We start from the raw sequence: 14,361 nt of genomic DNA on the forward strand, positions 1-14,361 counted from the left end.
GCAGCGTGTAGATATCCCCACTCTATAGGCAGCGTCTAGATATCCCCACTCTATAGGCAGCGTCTAGATATCCCCACTCTATAGGCAGCGTGTAGATATCCCCACTCTATAGGCAGCGTGTAGATATCCCCACTCTATAGGCAGCGTGTAGATATCCCCACTCTATAGGCAGCGTGTAGATATCCCCACTCTATAGGCAGCGTCTAGATGTCCCCACTCTATAGGCAGCGTCTAGATATCCCCACTCTATAGGCAGCGTCTAGATATCCCCACTCTATAGGCAGCGTCTAGATATCCCCACTCTATAGGCAGCGTCTAGATATCCCCACTCTACAGGCAGCGTCTAGATATCCCCACTCTACAGGCAGCGTCTAGATATCCCCACTCTACAGGCAGCGTCTAGATATCCCCACTCTACAGGCAGCGTCTAGATATCCCCACTCTACAGGCAGCGTCTAGATATCCCCACTCTACAGGCAGCGTCTAGATATCCCCACTCTATAGGCAGCGTCTAGATATCCCCACTCTATAGGCAGCGTGTAGATATCCCCACTCTATAGGCAGCGTGTAGATATCCCCACTCTATAGGCAGCGTGTAGATATCCCCACTCTATAGGCAGTGTCTAGATATCCCCACTCTATAGGCAGCGTCTAGATATCCCCACTCTATAGGCAGCGTGTAGATATCCCCACTCTATAGGCAGCGTCTAGATATCCCCACTCTATAGGCAGCGTGTAGATATCCCCACTCTATAGGCAGCGTGTAGATATCCCCACTCTATAGGCAGCGTCTAGATATCCCCACTCTATAGGCAGCGTGTAGATATCCCCACTCTATAGGCAGTGTCTAGATATCCCCACTCTATAGGCAGCGTGTAGATATCCCCCCTCTATAGGCAGCGTGTAGATATCCCCACTCTATAGGCAGTGTCTAGATATCCCCACTCTATAGGCAGCGTGTAGATATCCCCACTCTATAGGCAGTGTCTAGATGTCCCCACTCTATAGGCAGCGTCTAGATATCCCCACTCTATAGGCAGCGTGTAGATATCCCCACTCTATAGGCAGCGTGTAGATATCCCCACTCTATAGGCAGCGTGTAGATATCCCCACTCTATAGGCAGCGTGTAGATATCCCCACTCTATAGGCAGTGTCTAGATATCCCCACTCTATAGGCAGCGTCTAGATATCCCCACTCTATAGGCAGCGTGTAGATATCCCCACTCTATAGGCAGCGTCTAGATATCCCCACTCTATAGGCAGCGTGTAGATATCCCCACTCTATAGGCAGCGTGTAGATATCCCCACTCTATAGGCAGCGTCTAGATATCCCCACTCTATAGGCAGCGTGTAGATATCCCCACTCTATAGGCAGTGTCTAGATATCCCCACTCTATAGGCAGCGTGTAGATATCCCCCCTCTATAGGCAGCGTGTAGATATCCCCACTCTATAGGCAGTGTCTAGATATCCCCACTCTATAGGCAGCGTGTAGATATCCCCACTCTATAGGCAGTGTCTAGATGTCCCCACTCTATAGGCAGCGTCTAGATATCCCCACTCTATAGGCAGCGTGTAGATATCCCCACTCTATAGGCAGCGTGTAGATATCCCCACTCTATAGGCAGCGTGTAGATATCCCCACTCTATAGGCAGTGTCTAGATATACCCACTCTATAGGCAGCGTCTAGATATCCCCACTCTATAGGCAGCGTGTAGATATCCCCACTCTATAGGCAGCGTGTAGATATCCCCACTCTATAGGCAGCGTGTAGATATCCCCACTCTATAGGCAGTGTCTAGATATCCCCACTCTATAGGCAGTGTCTAGATATACCCACTCTATAGGCAGCGTGTAGATATCCCCACTCTATAGGCAGCGTGTAGATATCCCCACTCTATAGGCAGTGTCTAGATATCCCCACTCTATAGGCAGTGTCTAGATATACCCACTCTATAGGCAGCGTCTAGATATCCCCACTCTATAGGCAGCGTCTAGATATCCCCGCCCTATAGGCAGCGTCTAGATATCCCCACTCTATAGGCAGCGTCTAGATATCCCCACTCTATAGGCAGCTAGCATAGATAGATATCACTGGTGCTCATCTAGAAAGAGCAGCATTATGCATTCAGCTGAGTCTCAGTGAGGGAGAGTCTATGGCCAGATAATAGGTCTGTAGCCATTAGTCACTGGACTCCTACTGCACTGCAGACAAGATAGGAGATGAGATGCAGGGAGGAGAGAGGAAGAGGAGAGGAGGAGGAGGAGGAGAGAGGTCCAGTGGTCATTATAGTGGAAGGGGTAATGGATGGTCATTTGGTTCAGACTCTCATCACTATCTCTGTCTTCTTTCACTCTCCTCTTATTTATCTCTCTCTCCCATCTACGTCTTTAATCTACATCTTCTTCCTCACTCTTCCTCCCCTCTACCCTCCCTCCTCCTCTTTAATCTACATCTTCTTCCTCACTCTTCCTCCCCTCTACCCTCCCTCCTCCTCTTTAATCTACATCTTCTTCTTCACACTTCCTCCCCTCTACCCTCCCTCCTCCTCTTTAATCTACATCTTCTTCCTCACTCTTCCTCCCCTCTACCCTCCCTCCTCCTCTTTAATCTACATCTTCTTCCTCACCCTTCCTCCCCTCTACCCTCCCACTCTTCCTTCGTCTCTGGGTCTGTGTTAATAATGGGGAGTGTTGCGTCAGCCTGCTGACTGGGGTAGGGAGCAGTCAAGGAGAGAGGTTAGAGGTCAGGGGAAATGATGAGTGTTGTTATGATACGGTCTCTGGTATTGGTGACACTTATAACATACTTTTTAGGATGTCATCGCTATTGGCTCGATGACACCGTTGTTTAATGCTACATTAAGGTACTGAATAACCTAAGTTGCTTCGAGGGGAATTTTGTGTGTGTATGTTTTTGTTTAACTATCTTTGTGGGTACCAGAAGTCTTCACAAGGATAGTAAAACAAGGAACATTTGGTCAAGTGGGGACATTTTGCCAGTCCCCAAAAGGAAAAATGCATGGGGTTAGGTTTAGGATTACAATTTGGGTTCAAATTAAGGTTAGGATTAGGTATAGTTTCAGGGTTAGGGGTTAAGGTTAGGCTTAGATTTAGGGAAAATTGGATTTTGGATGGGAATCAATACTTTGGTCCCCATAAGGATAGCAACACAAAAGTGTGCGTGTGTGTGTATGTGTGTATAGGGCTACAGCCCAGGTCTACAGGGAAAGGGAAGTAGGGAAGTAGGTAGGTAGGAAGGGAGGGATTTAGGAAGGTAGGGAGGGGGAGGAGAAAGAAAGAGAAACATTGGATTTCTCTACTTCTATGTGAATTGGCCTCTTCCATTCATTCCTAGTGGGGCTCTATAATAATGTTGGTAACAAGCTAGTTGATGGGTTTCCTTAGTATCCTCATAGCAACAAGTTGGGATTAGAAGATATTGGGCTTAATTCAATTCTCATTTTATTCTACCTGTGATTAAAAAAAATGACTCCGGATCCGCAGACAAAGGAGAACACACACACACACACACACACACACACACACACACACACACACACACACACACACACACACACACACACACACAGTGCCAATCAAACACACATCACGCCAAATTAAATCCCATTCAAATACACCCAATTAGAGACGGGGGGGGGCAGAAGAGATTCAGTGTGAACATCTGTGTAATCCTGACCCAGTCACCTGGCCATGCTTCAAAGAGATGTGTGTGTGTGTGTGTGTGTGGCTGTGTGTTCTGTTGGCACAACGGCACACACTAATCTGCTCAAGCGACTGTTCCCCACGTGACCCAAACCAGGGTACAACCTTAGGGACTTTAGAAACAGACTTCAGAAGAGATTGACTGCTGAGTTCCGAGCATTCCAACAAAACAGAACCTCAAAGCCCAATGTGACTATTGTTCAGGTGATTACTGGGTCTGTAGGACTGTCGGTTGGCCGGGCAACGGGGTTTGTCATAATTATGGGATGGATGAAAACAAGGTGAATTCATACAGCTTCTAAAGATAAAAGACAAAGAGTACCATTGATTCATCTGATTCAACTCTAAAACTAACACAATCCCTGCCGCTTGAAAGTGTGTGTGTGTGTGTGTGTGTGTGTGTGTGTGTGTGTGTGTGTGTGTGTGTGTGTGTGCCTGCAGAAGTCAGCACGTGCATGCACACTAGAGACCACTCTGCCAACACTATGTGACATTAACAGTTTCTCAAACCCACACTGAAAGAGGCTGAAGTATCACTTTGCTGCTCGACAAACAGTCAGTCATGCTGGACGCATCGCATCACACAGAAAGCATGTAAGAGATGAGAGAAGATGTACAGACCACTTGCACAAGCACGGGGGACAGGTAGATTCCCCCTCCAATTCATTCATACCGCACTAACGCCCTGCGCCGCAGAGATGCTAACACCCAAAACAAACTCTCTTTTTCCTTCTCTCCCTCCTTCTCCCTCGTTCCATCTCCTCTCCAACCTTTTCTATGGAAAATCCTCCTCTCCTCTCTTCTCCCCAGATCCATAATTCACAGCTATGCTCCCTGGATTTATTAGGGGAAGAAAGGTGGGAGGAAAAGAAGGGAGGGAATATTTATAGAGCTACATCATATGGATGTCTAAAGAAAGAAAAGGACACAAAGACTGTCTGAACTGTGGTGGAGAGGTGTCTGGGTGGAGGAGAGGTGTCTGGGTGGAGGAGAGGTGTCTGGGTGGAGGAGAGGTGTCTGGGTGGAGGAGAGGTGTCTGGGTGGAGGAGAGGTGTCTGGGTGGAGGAGAGGTGTCTGGGTGGAGGAGAGGTGTCTGGGTGGTGGAGAGGTGTCTGGGTGGAGGAGAGGTGTCTGGGTGGTGGAGAGGTGTCTGGGTGGAGGAGAGGTGTCTGGGTGGAGGAGAGGTGTCTGGGTGGTGGAGAGGTGTCTGGGTGGTGGAGAGGTGTCTGGGTGGAGGAGAGGTGTCTGGGTGGTGGAGAGGTGTCTGGGTGGTGGAGAGGTGTCTGGGTGGTGGAGAGGTGTCTGGGTGGTGGAGAGGTGTCTGGGTGGTGGAGAGGTGTCTGGGTGGTGGAGAGGTGTCTGGGTGGTGGAGAGGTGTCTGGGTGGTGGAGAGGTGTCTGGGTGGGGGAGAGGTGTCTGGGTGGGGGAGAGGTGTCTGGGTGGCGGAGAGGTGTCTGGGTGGCGGAGAGGTGTCTGGGTGGCGGAGAGGTGTCTGGGTGGCGGAGAGGTGTCTGGGTGGCGGAGAGGTGTCTGGGTGGCGGAGAGGTGTCTGGGTGGCGGAGAGGTGTCTGGGTGCATGACGGTGTGCGCTGCCTGTGACTTACTGGGTTAAAGACCAACGCTGAATGTTAATACACTCTGTCTGTACATTATGACAAGGCTAGATTAAAACAGCATCATTCTGGAGCTACAGTGCTCCACACAAGGCAGATGGAGAATTCTACAGTATGGTGGCAACGTTGAGTGGACATACAGAGCAGGATTCAGAAACAAACTGATAGAAAATAATTGAACTAAAACAAAAAAGTATGGTAGCATAACAGTCAGACTCCGGATTCACAGGACCTGGATGTGTCTCAAATGGCACCTCGCTCCCTATGTAGTGCACTACTTTGGACCAGGGTCCATAGGGTGCACTATATAGGGAATAGGAGGTCATTTGGGATGCACATACTGTTTTGATACTTTAATCAATCAACTGTAATTATAAAGCCCTTTTTACATCAGCCGATGTCACAAAGTGCTTATACAGAAACCCAGCCAAAACTTCAAATAGCAAGCAATGCAGATGTAGAAGCACGGTGGTTAGGAAAAACTCCCTAGAAAGGCAGGAACCTAGGAAGAAACCTAGAGAGGAACCAGGCTCTGAGGGGTGACCAGTCCTCTTCTGGCTGTGCCAGGTGGAGATTATAACAGAACATGTCCAAGATGTTCAAACGTTCATAGATTACCAGCAGGGTCAAATAATAATAATCACAGTGGTTGTCGAGGGTGCAACAGGTCAGCACCTCAGGAGGAATTGTCAGTTGGCTTTTCATAGTATTCAGAGTATTCAGAGTTAGAGACAGCAGGTGCGGTAGAGAGAGAGTCGAAAACAGCAGGTCCGGGACAAGGTAGCACGACCGGTGAACAGGTCAGGGAACAGGCAGAACAGTTGAAACTGGAGCAGCAGCACGACCAGGTGGACTGGGGACAGCAAGGACTCATCCCTGAGGCATGGTCCCAGGGCTCAGGTCGTCCGGGAGGGGAGGGAGATCATTAAGTCCTAATCTAACATGATTTGACAAGTAAAAGCAAGGCAACACATGTCTCAGTATACATGTACACTGACTGTGTGTTGTGTGTCCCTTGCTGCACAATGAACATCCCTGTAGGGACAAAGTTTAAATTCAACTGAAAAGATGGTCACTGGAGAGAATAGCACACTGTGTGACTCAGATGTATTTAAATGAGACAAAAGAGCATTCTTTACTTTAAGAAAACACGAGCAAGAATTGACTTAAAAATTCCAGAGTTTAAAGAGTTTTTTCACTTTTCCAGAAAGTTATTTTAGCCTCCAACAGAATGTGTGTAACGGGGCTGGTAATGAGACAGAGTAAATGACCATGACACAGACCTGTACACCTCCAGGCACATCAGTAGGGGGGCCACTGCCCCATCTTTCATAGACCTTCCTCTGAGCCCTCTCCTCCTCTTCACCCCTACCGTCATACCTCAGTGTCTGTCCACTGTCGACGTCTCCCTATCCCCTCATCTCTCTTTTCTTCCCCCTCTATTCATCTCTCTTTTGTCTCTCTCTATTCATCTCTCTTGTTCCCTCTATTCATCTCTCTTATTCTCCTTGCTGAAGTAGCTGCTGTACCTCCTCCCTCTGTTACTGTCTATCTCCTAGTCTCTTCCTCCTCCTCCATCTGTTACTGTCTCTCTCCTAGTCTCTTCCTGTCTCTCTCCTAGTCTCTTCCTCCTCCATCTGTTACTGTCTCTCTCCTAGTCTCTTCCTCCTCCTCCATCTGTTACTGTCTCTGTCCTAGTCTCTTCCTCCTCCATCTGTTACTGTCTCTCTCCTAGTCTCTTCCTCCTCCTCCATCTGTTACTGTCTCTCTCCTAGTCTCTTCCTCCTCCTCCATCTGTTACTGTTTCTCTCCTAGTCTCTTCCTCCTCCTCCTCCATCTGTTACTCTCTCTCCTAGTCTCTTCCTCCTCCTCCCTCTGTTACTGTCTCTCTCCTAGTCTCTTCCTCCTCCTCCATCTGTTACTGTCTCTCTCCTAGTCTCTTCCTCCTCCTCCATCTGTTACTGTCTCTGTCCTAGTCTCTTCCTCCTCCATCTGTTACTGTCTCTCTCCTAGTCTCTTCCTCCTCCTCCATCTGTTACTGTCTCTCTCCTAGTCTCTTCCTCCTCCTCCATCTGTTACTGTCTCTCTCCTAGTCTCTTCCTCCTCCTCCATCTGTTACTGTCTCTCTCCTAGTCTCTTCCTCCTCCTCCATCTGTTACTGTCTCTCTCCTAGTCTCTTCCTCCTCTTCCCTCTGTTACTGTCTCTCTCCTAGTCTCTTCCTCCTCCTCCTTCTGTTACTGTCTCTCTCCTAGTCTCTTCCTCCTCCTCCATCTGTTACTGTCTCTCTCCTAGTCTCTTCCTCCTCCTCCATCTGTTACTGTCTCTGTCCTAGTCTCTTCCTCCTCCATCTGTTACTGTCTCTCTCCTAGTCTCTTCCTCCTCCTCCATCTGTTACTGTCTCTCTCCTAGTCTCTTCCTCCTCCTCCATCTGTTACTGTCTCTCTCCTAGTCTCTTCCTCCTCCTCCTCCATCTGTTACTGTCTCTCTCCTAGTCTCTTCCTCCTCCTCCATCTGTTACTGTCTCTGTCCTAGTCTCTTCCTCCTCCATCTGTTACTGTCTCTCTCCTAGTCTCTTCCTCCTCCTCCATCTGTTACTGTCTCTCTCCTAGTCTCTTCCTCCTCCTCCATCTGTTACTGTCTCTCTCCTAGTCTCTTCCTCCATCTGTTATTGTCTCTCTCCTAGTCTCTTCCTCCTCCTCCATCTGTTACTGTCTCTCTCCTAGTCTCTTCCTCCTCCTCCATCTGTTACTGTCTCTCTATTAGTCTCTTCCTCCTCCTCCATCTGTTACTGTCTCTCTCCTAGTCTCTTCCTCCTCCTCCATCTGTTACTGTCTCTCTCCTAGTCTCTTCCTCCTCCTCCCTCTGTTACTGTCTCTCTCCTAGTCTCTTCCTCCTCCATCTGTTACGGTCTCTCTCCTAGTCTCTTCCTCCTCTTCCATCTGTTACTGTCTCTCTCATAGTCTCTTCCTCCTCCTCCATCTGTTACTGTCTCTCTCCTAGTCTCTTCCTCATCTTCCATCTGTTACTGTCGCTCTCCTAGTCTCTTCCTCCTCCTCCCTCTGTTACTGTCTCTCTCCTAGTCTCTTCCTCCTCCTCCCTCTGTTACTGTCTCTCTCCTAGTCTCTTCCTCCTCCATCTGTTACTGTCTCTCTCCTAGTCTCTTCCTCCTCTTCCATCTGTTACTGTCTCTCTCCTCGACTCTTCCTCCTCCATCTGTTACTATCTCTCTCCTAGTCTCTTCCTCCTCCATCTGTTACTGTCTCTCTCCTAGTCTCTTCCTCCTCCTCCCTCTGTTACTGTCTCTCTCCTAGTCTCTTCCTCCTCGTCCATCTGTTACTGTCTCTCTCCTAGTCTCTTCCTCCATCTGTTACTGTCTCTCTCCTAGTCTCTTCCTCCATCTGTTACTGTCTCTCTCCTAGTCTCTTCCTCCTCCTCCATCTGTTACTGTCTCTCTCCTAGTCTCTTCCTCCTCCTCCCTCTGTTACTGTCTCTCTCCTAGTCTCTTCCTCCTCTTCCATCTGTTACTGTCTCTCTCCTAGTCTCTTCCTCCTCTTCCATCTGTTACTGTCTCTCTCCTAGTCTCTTCCTCCTCCTCCCTCTGTTACTGTCTCTCTCCTAGTCTCTTCCTCCTCGTCCATCTGTTACTGTCTCTCTCCTAGTCTCTTCCTCCATCTGTTACTGTCTCTCTCCTAGTCTCTTCCTCATCTGTTACTGTCTCTCTCCTAGTCTCTACCTCCTCCTCCTCCTCCATCTGTTACTGTCTCTCTCCTAGTCTCTTCCTCCTCCTCCCTCTGTTACTGTCTCTCTCCTAGTCTCTTCCTCCTCTTCCATCTGTTACTGTCTCTCTCCTAGTCTCTTCCTCCTCTTCCATCTGTTACTGTCTCTCTCCTAGTGTCTTCCTCCTCCATCTGTTACTGTCTCTCTCCTAGTCTCTTCCTCCTCCTCCTCCATCTGTTACTGTCTCTCTCCTAGTCTCTTCCTCCTCCTCCCTCTGTTACTGTCTCTCTCCTAGTCTCTTCCTCCTCCTCCATCTGTTACTGTCTCTCTCCTAGTCTCTTCCTCCTCCTCCATCTGTTACTGTCTCTCTCCTAGTCTCTTCCTCCATCTGTTACTGTCGCTCTCCTAGTCTCTTCCTCCTCCTCCTCCTCCATCTGTTACTGTCTCTCTCCTAGTCTCTTCCTCCTCCTCCATCTGTTACTGTCTCTCTCCTAGTCTCTTCCTCCTCCTCCATCTGTTACTGTCTCTCTCCTAGTCTCTTCCTCCTCTTCCCTCTGTTACTGTCTCTCTCCTAGTCTCTTCCTCCTCCTCCATCTGTTACTGTCTCTCTCCTAGTCTCTTCCTCCTCCATCTGTTACTGTCTCTCTCCTAGTCTCTTCCTCCTCCTCCCTCTGTTACTGTCTCTCTCCTAGTCTCTTCCTCCTCCTCCATCTGTTACTGTCTCTCTCCTAGTCTCTTCCTCCTCTTCCCTCTGTTACTGTCTCTCTCCTAGTCTCTTCCTCCTCCTCCATCTGTTACTGTCTGTCCTAGTCTCTTCCTCCATCTGTTACTGTCTCTCTCCTAGTCTCTTCCTCCTCTTCCATCTGTTACTGTCTCTCTCCTAGTCTCTTCCTCCTCCTCCCTCTGTTACTGTCTCTCTCCTAGTCTCTTCCTCCTCTTCCCTCTGTTACTGTCTCTCTCCTAGTCTCTTCCTCCTCCTCCCTCTGTTACTGTCTCTCTCCTAGTCTCTTCCTCCTCCTCCCTCTGTTACTGTCTCTCTCCTAGTCTCTTCCTCCTCTTCCCTCTGTTACTGTCTCTCTCCTAGTCTCTTCCTCCTCCTCCCTCTGTTACTGTCTCTCTCCTAGTCTCTTCCTCCTCCTCCCTCTGTTACTGTCTCTCTCCTAGTCTCTTCCTCCTCCTCCCTCTGTTACTGTCTCTCTCCTAGTCTCTTCCTCCTCCTCCATCTGTTACTCTCTCTCCTAGTCTCTTCCTCCTCCTCCCTCTGTTACTGTCTCTCTCCTAGTCTCTTCCTCTATCTGTTACTGTCTCTCTCCTAGTCTCTTCCTCCTCCTCCTCCATCTGTTACTGTCTCTCTCCTAGTCTCTTCCTCCTCCATCTGTTACTGTCTCTCTCCTAGTCTCTTCCTCCTCTTCCATCTGTTACTGTCTCTCTCCTCGACTCTTCCTCCTCCATCTGTTACTATCTCTCTCCTAGTCTCTTCCTCCTCCATCTGTTACTGTCTCTCTCCTAGTCTCTTCCTCCTCCTCCCTCTGTTACTGTCTCTCTCCTAGTCTCTTCCTCCTCGTCCATCTGTTACTGTCTCTCTCCTAGTCTCTTCCTCCATCTGTTACTGTCTCTCTCCTAGTCTCTTCCTCCATCTGTTACTGTCTCTCTCCTAGTCTCTACCTCCTCCTCCATCTGTTACTGTCTCTCTCCTAGTCTCTTCCTCCTCCTCCCTCTGTTACTGTCTCTCTCCTAGTCTCTTCCTCCTCTTCCATCTGTTACTGTCTCTCTCCTAGTCTCTTCCTCCTCTTCCATCTGTTACTGTCTCTCTCCTAGTCTCTTCCTCCTCCTCCCTCTGTTACTGTCTCTCTCCTAGTCTCTTCCTCCTCGTCCATCTGTTACTGTCTCTCTCCTAGTCTCTTCCTCCATCTGTTACTGTCTCTCTCCTAGTCTCTTCCTCCATCTGTTACTGTCTCTCTCCTAGTCTCTACCTCCTCCTCCTCCTCCATCTGTTACTGTCTCTCTCCTAGTCTCTTCCTCCTCCTCCCTCTGTTACTGTCTCTCTCCTAGTCTCTTCCTCCTCTTCCATCTGTTACTGTCTCTCTCCTAGTCTCTTCCTCCTCTTCCATCTGTTACTGTCTCTCTCCTAGTGTCTTCCTCCTCCATCTGTTACTGTCTCTCTCCTAGTCTCTTCCTCCTCCTCCTCCATCTGTTACTGTCTCTCTCCTAGTCTCTTCCTCCTCCTCCCTCTGTTACTGTCTCTCTCCTAGTCTCTTCCTCCTCCTCCATCTGTTACTGTCTCTCTCCTAGTCTCTTCCTCCTCCTCCATCTGTTACTGTCTCTCTCCTAGTCTCTTCCTCCATCTGTTACTGTCGCTCTCCTAGTCTCTTCCTCCTCCTCCTCCTCCATCTGTTACTGTCTCTCTCCTAGTCTCTTCCTCCTCCTCCATCTGTTACTGTCTCTCTCCTAGTCTCTTCCTCCTCCATCTGTTACTGTCTCTCTCCTAGTCTCTTCCTCCTCCTCCCTCTGTTACTGTCTCTCTCCTAGTCTCTTCCTCCTCCATCTGTTATTGTCTCTCTCCTAGTCTCTTCCTCCTCCTCTATCTGTTACTGTCTCTCTCCTAGTCTCTTCCTCCTCCATCTGTTATTGTCTCTCTCCTAGTCTCTTCCTCCTCCTCCATCTGTTACTGTCTCTGTCCTAGTCTCTTCCTCCATCTGTTACTGTCTCTCTCCTAGTCTCTTCCTCCTCCTCTATCTGTTACTGTCTCTCTCCTAGTCTCTTCCTCCTCCATCTGTTATTGTCTCTCTCCTAGTCTCTTCCTCCTCCTCCATCTGTTACTGTCTCTCTCCTAGTCTCTTCCTCCTCCTCCTCCATCTGTTACTCTCTCTCCTAGTCTCTTCCTCCTCCTCCCTCTGTTACTGTCTCTCTCCTAGTCTCTTCCTCCTCCTCCCTCTGTTACTGTCTCTCTCCTAGTCTCTTCCTCCTCCTCCATCTGTTACTGTCTCTCTCCTAGTCTCTTCCTCCTCCTCCATCTGTTACTGTCTCTCTCCTAGTCTCTTCCTCCTCCTCCATCTGTTACTGTCTCTCTCCTAGTCCTCTTCCTCCTCTTCCTCTTACTGTCTCTCTCTAGTCGCTCCTCCTCCGCTGTTACTGGCCCTCTCCTATCTCTTCCTCCTCCTCCAGTCTGTTACTGTCTCCTCTCCTAGTCTCTTCCTCCTCCTCCTTCTGTTACTGTCTCTCTCCTAGTCTCTTCCTCCTCCTCCATCTGTTACTGTCTCTCTCCTAGTCTCTTCCTCCTCCTCCATCTGTTACTGTCTCTCTCCTAGTCTCTTCCTCCTCCTCCATCTGTTACTGTCTCTCTCCTATCCTCTTCCTCCTCCTCCATCTGTTACTGTCTCTCTCCTAGTCTCTTCCTCCTCCTCCATCTGTTACTGTCTCTCTCCTAGTCTCTTCCTCCTCTCTCCCTCTGTTACTGTCTCTCTATCCTAGTCTCTTCCTCCTCTTCCCTCTGTTACTGTCTCTCTCCTAGTCTCTTCCTCCTCTTCCATCTGTTACGGTCTCCTCTCCTAGTCTCTTCCTTCCTCTTCATCTGTTATTGTCTCTCTCCTAGTCTCTTCTGTTTATGTCTCTCTCCTAGTCTCTTCCTCCTCCATCTGTTACTGTCTCTCTCCTAGTCTCTTCCTCCTCCTCCCTCTGTTACTGTCTCTCTCCTAGTCTCTTCCTCCTCTTCCATCTGTTACTGTCTCTCTCCTAGTCTCTTCCTCCTCTTCCATCTGTTACTGTCTCTCTCCTAGTCTCTTCCTCCTCCTCCCTCTGTTACTGTCTCTCTCCTAGTCTCTTCCTCCTCGTCCATCTGTTACTGTCCTCTCTCCTAGTCTCCTTCCTCCATCTGTTACTGTCTCTCTCCTAGTCTCTTCCTCCATCTGTTACTGTCCTCTCTCCTAGTCTCTACCTCCTCCTCCTCCCTCCATCTGTTACTGTCTCTCTCCTAGTCTCTTCCTCCTCCTCCCTCTGTTACTGTCTCTCTCCTAGTCTCTTCCCCCTCTTCCATCTGTTACTGTCTCTCTCCTAGTCTCTTCCTCCTCCTCCATCTGTTACTGTCTCTCTCCTAGTGTCTTCCTCCTCCATCTGTTACTGTCTCTCTCCTAGTCTCTTCCTCCTCCTCCTCCATCTGTTACTGTCTCTCTCCTAGTCTCTTCCTCCATCTGTTACTGTCGCTCTCCTAGTCTCTTCCTCCTCCTCCTCCTCCATCTGTTACTGTCTCTCTCCTAGTCTCTTCCTCCTCCTCCATCTGTTACTGTCTCTCTCCTAGTCTCTTCCTCCTCCTCCATCTGTTACTGTCTCTATCCTAGTCTCTTCCTCCTCTTCCCTCTGTTACTGTCTCTCTCCTATCTCTCTTCCTCCTCCTCCCTCGTTACTGTCTCTCTCCTAGTCTCCTTCCTCCTCCATCCCATCTGTTACTGTCTCCCTCCTAGTCTCTTCCTCCTCCATCTGTTACTGTCTCTCTCCTAGTCTCTTCCTCCTCCTCCCTCTATTACTGTCTCTCTCCTAGTCTCTTCCTCCTCCATCTGTTACTGTCTCTCTCCTAGTCTCTTCCTCCTCTTCCCTCTGTTACTGTCTCTCTCCTAGTCTCTTCCTCCTCCTCCATCTGTTACTGTCTGTCCTAGTCTCTTCCTCCATCTGTTACTGTCTCTCTCCTAGTCTCTTCCTCCTCCTCCATCTGTTACTGTCTCTCTCCTAGTCTCTTCCTCCTCCTCCCTCTGTTACTGTCTCTCTCCTAGTCTCTTCCTCCTCTTCCCTCTGTTACTGTCTCTCTCCTAGTCTCTTCCTCCTCCTCCATCTGTTACTGTCTCTCTCCTAGTCTCTTCCTCCATCTGTTACTGTCTCTCTCCTAGTCTCTTCCTCCTCCTCCTCCATCTGTTACTGTCTCTCTCCTAGTCTCTTCCTCCTCCATCTGTTATTGTCTCTCTCCTAGTCTCTTCCTCCTCCTCTATCTGTTACTGTCTCTCTCCTAGTCTCTTCCTCCTCCATCTGTTATTGTCTCTCTCCTAGTCTCTTCCTCCTCCTCCATCTGTTACTGTCTCTGTCCTAGTCTCTTCCTCCATCTGTTGTCTCTCTCCTAGTCTCTTCCTCCCATCTGTTACTGTCTCTCTCCTAGTCTCTTCCTCCTCCTCCATCTGTTACTGTCTCTCTCCTAGTCTCTTCCTCCTCCTCCATCTGTTACTGTCCTCTCTCCTAGTCTCTTCCTCCTCCTCCTTCTGTTCTTGTCTCTCTCCTAGTCTCTTCCTCCTCCTCTCCATCTGTTACTGTCTCTCTCCTAG

At 49.2% G+C, this 14,361-nt stretch overlaps 1 protein-coding gene across 1 annotated transcript in view; it reads right to left on the reverse strand.

Moving 5' to 3' along the window:
* The window catches only part of LOC115197987 (exocyst complex component 4-like), a 244,656-nt gene that overhangs the window by 117,729 nt on the left and 112,566 nt on the right, over positions 1-14,361 (reverse strand). The gene's annotated exons all lie outside the window — the stretch shown is intronic.

Source organism: Salmo trutta, chromosome 8 (assembly GCF_901001165.1).
Source record: "Salmo trutta chromosome 8, fSalTru1.1, whole genome shotgun sequence".
Taxonomy (NCBI): Eukaryota; Metazoa; Chordata; class Actinopteri; order Salmoniformes; family Salmonidae; genus Salmo; species Salmo trutta.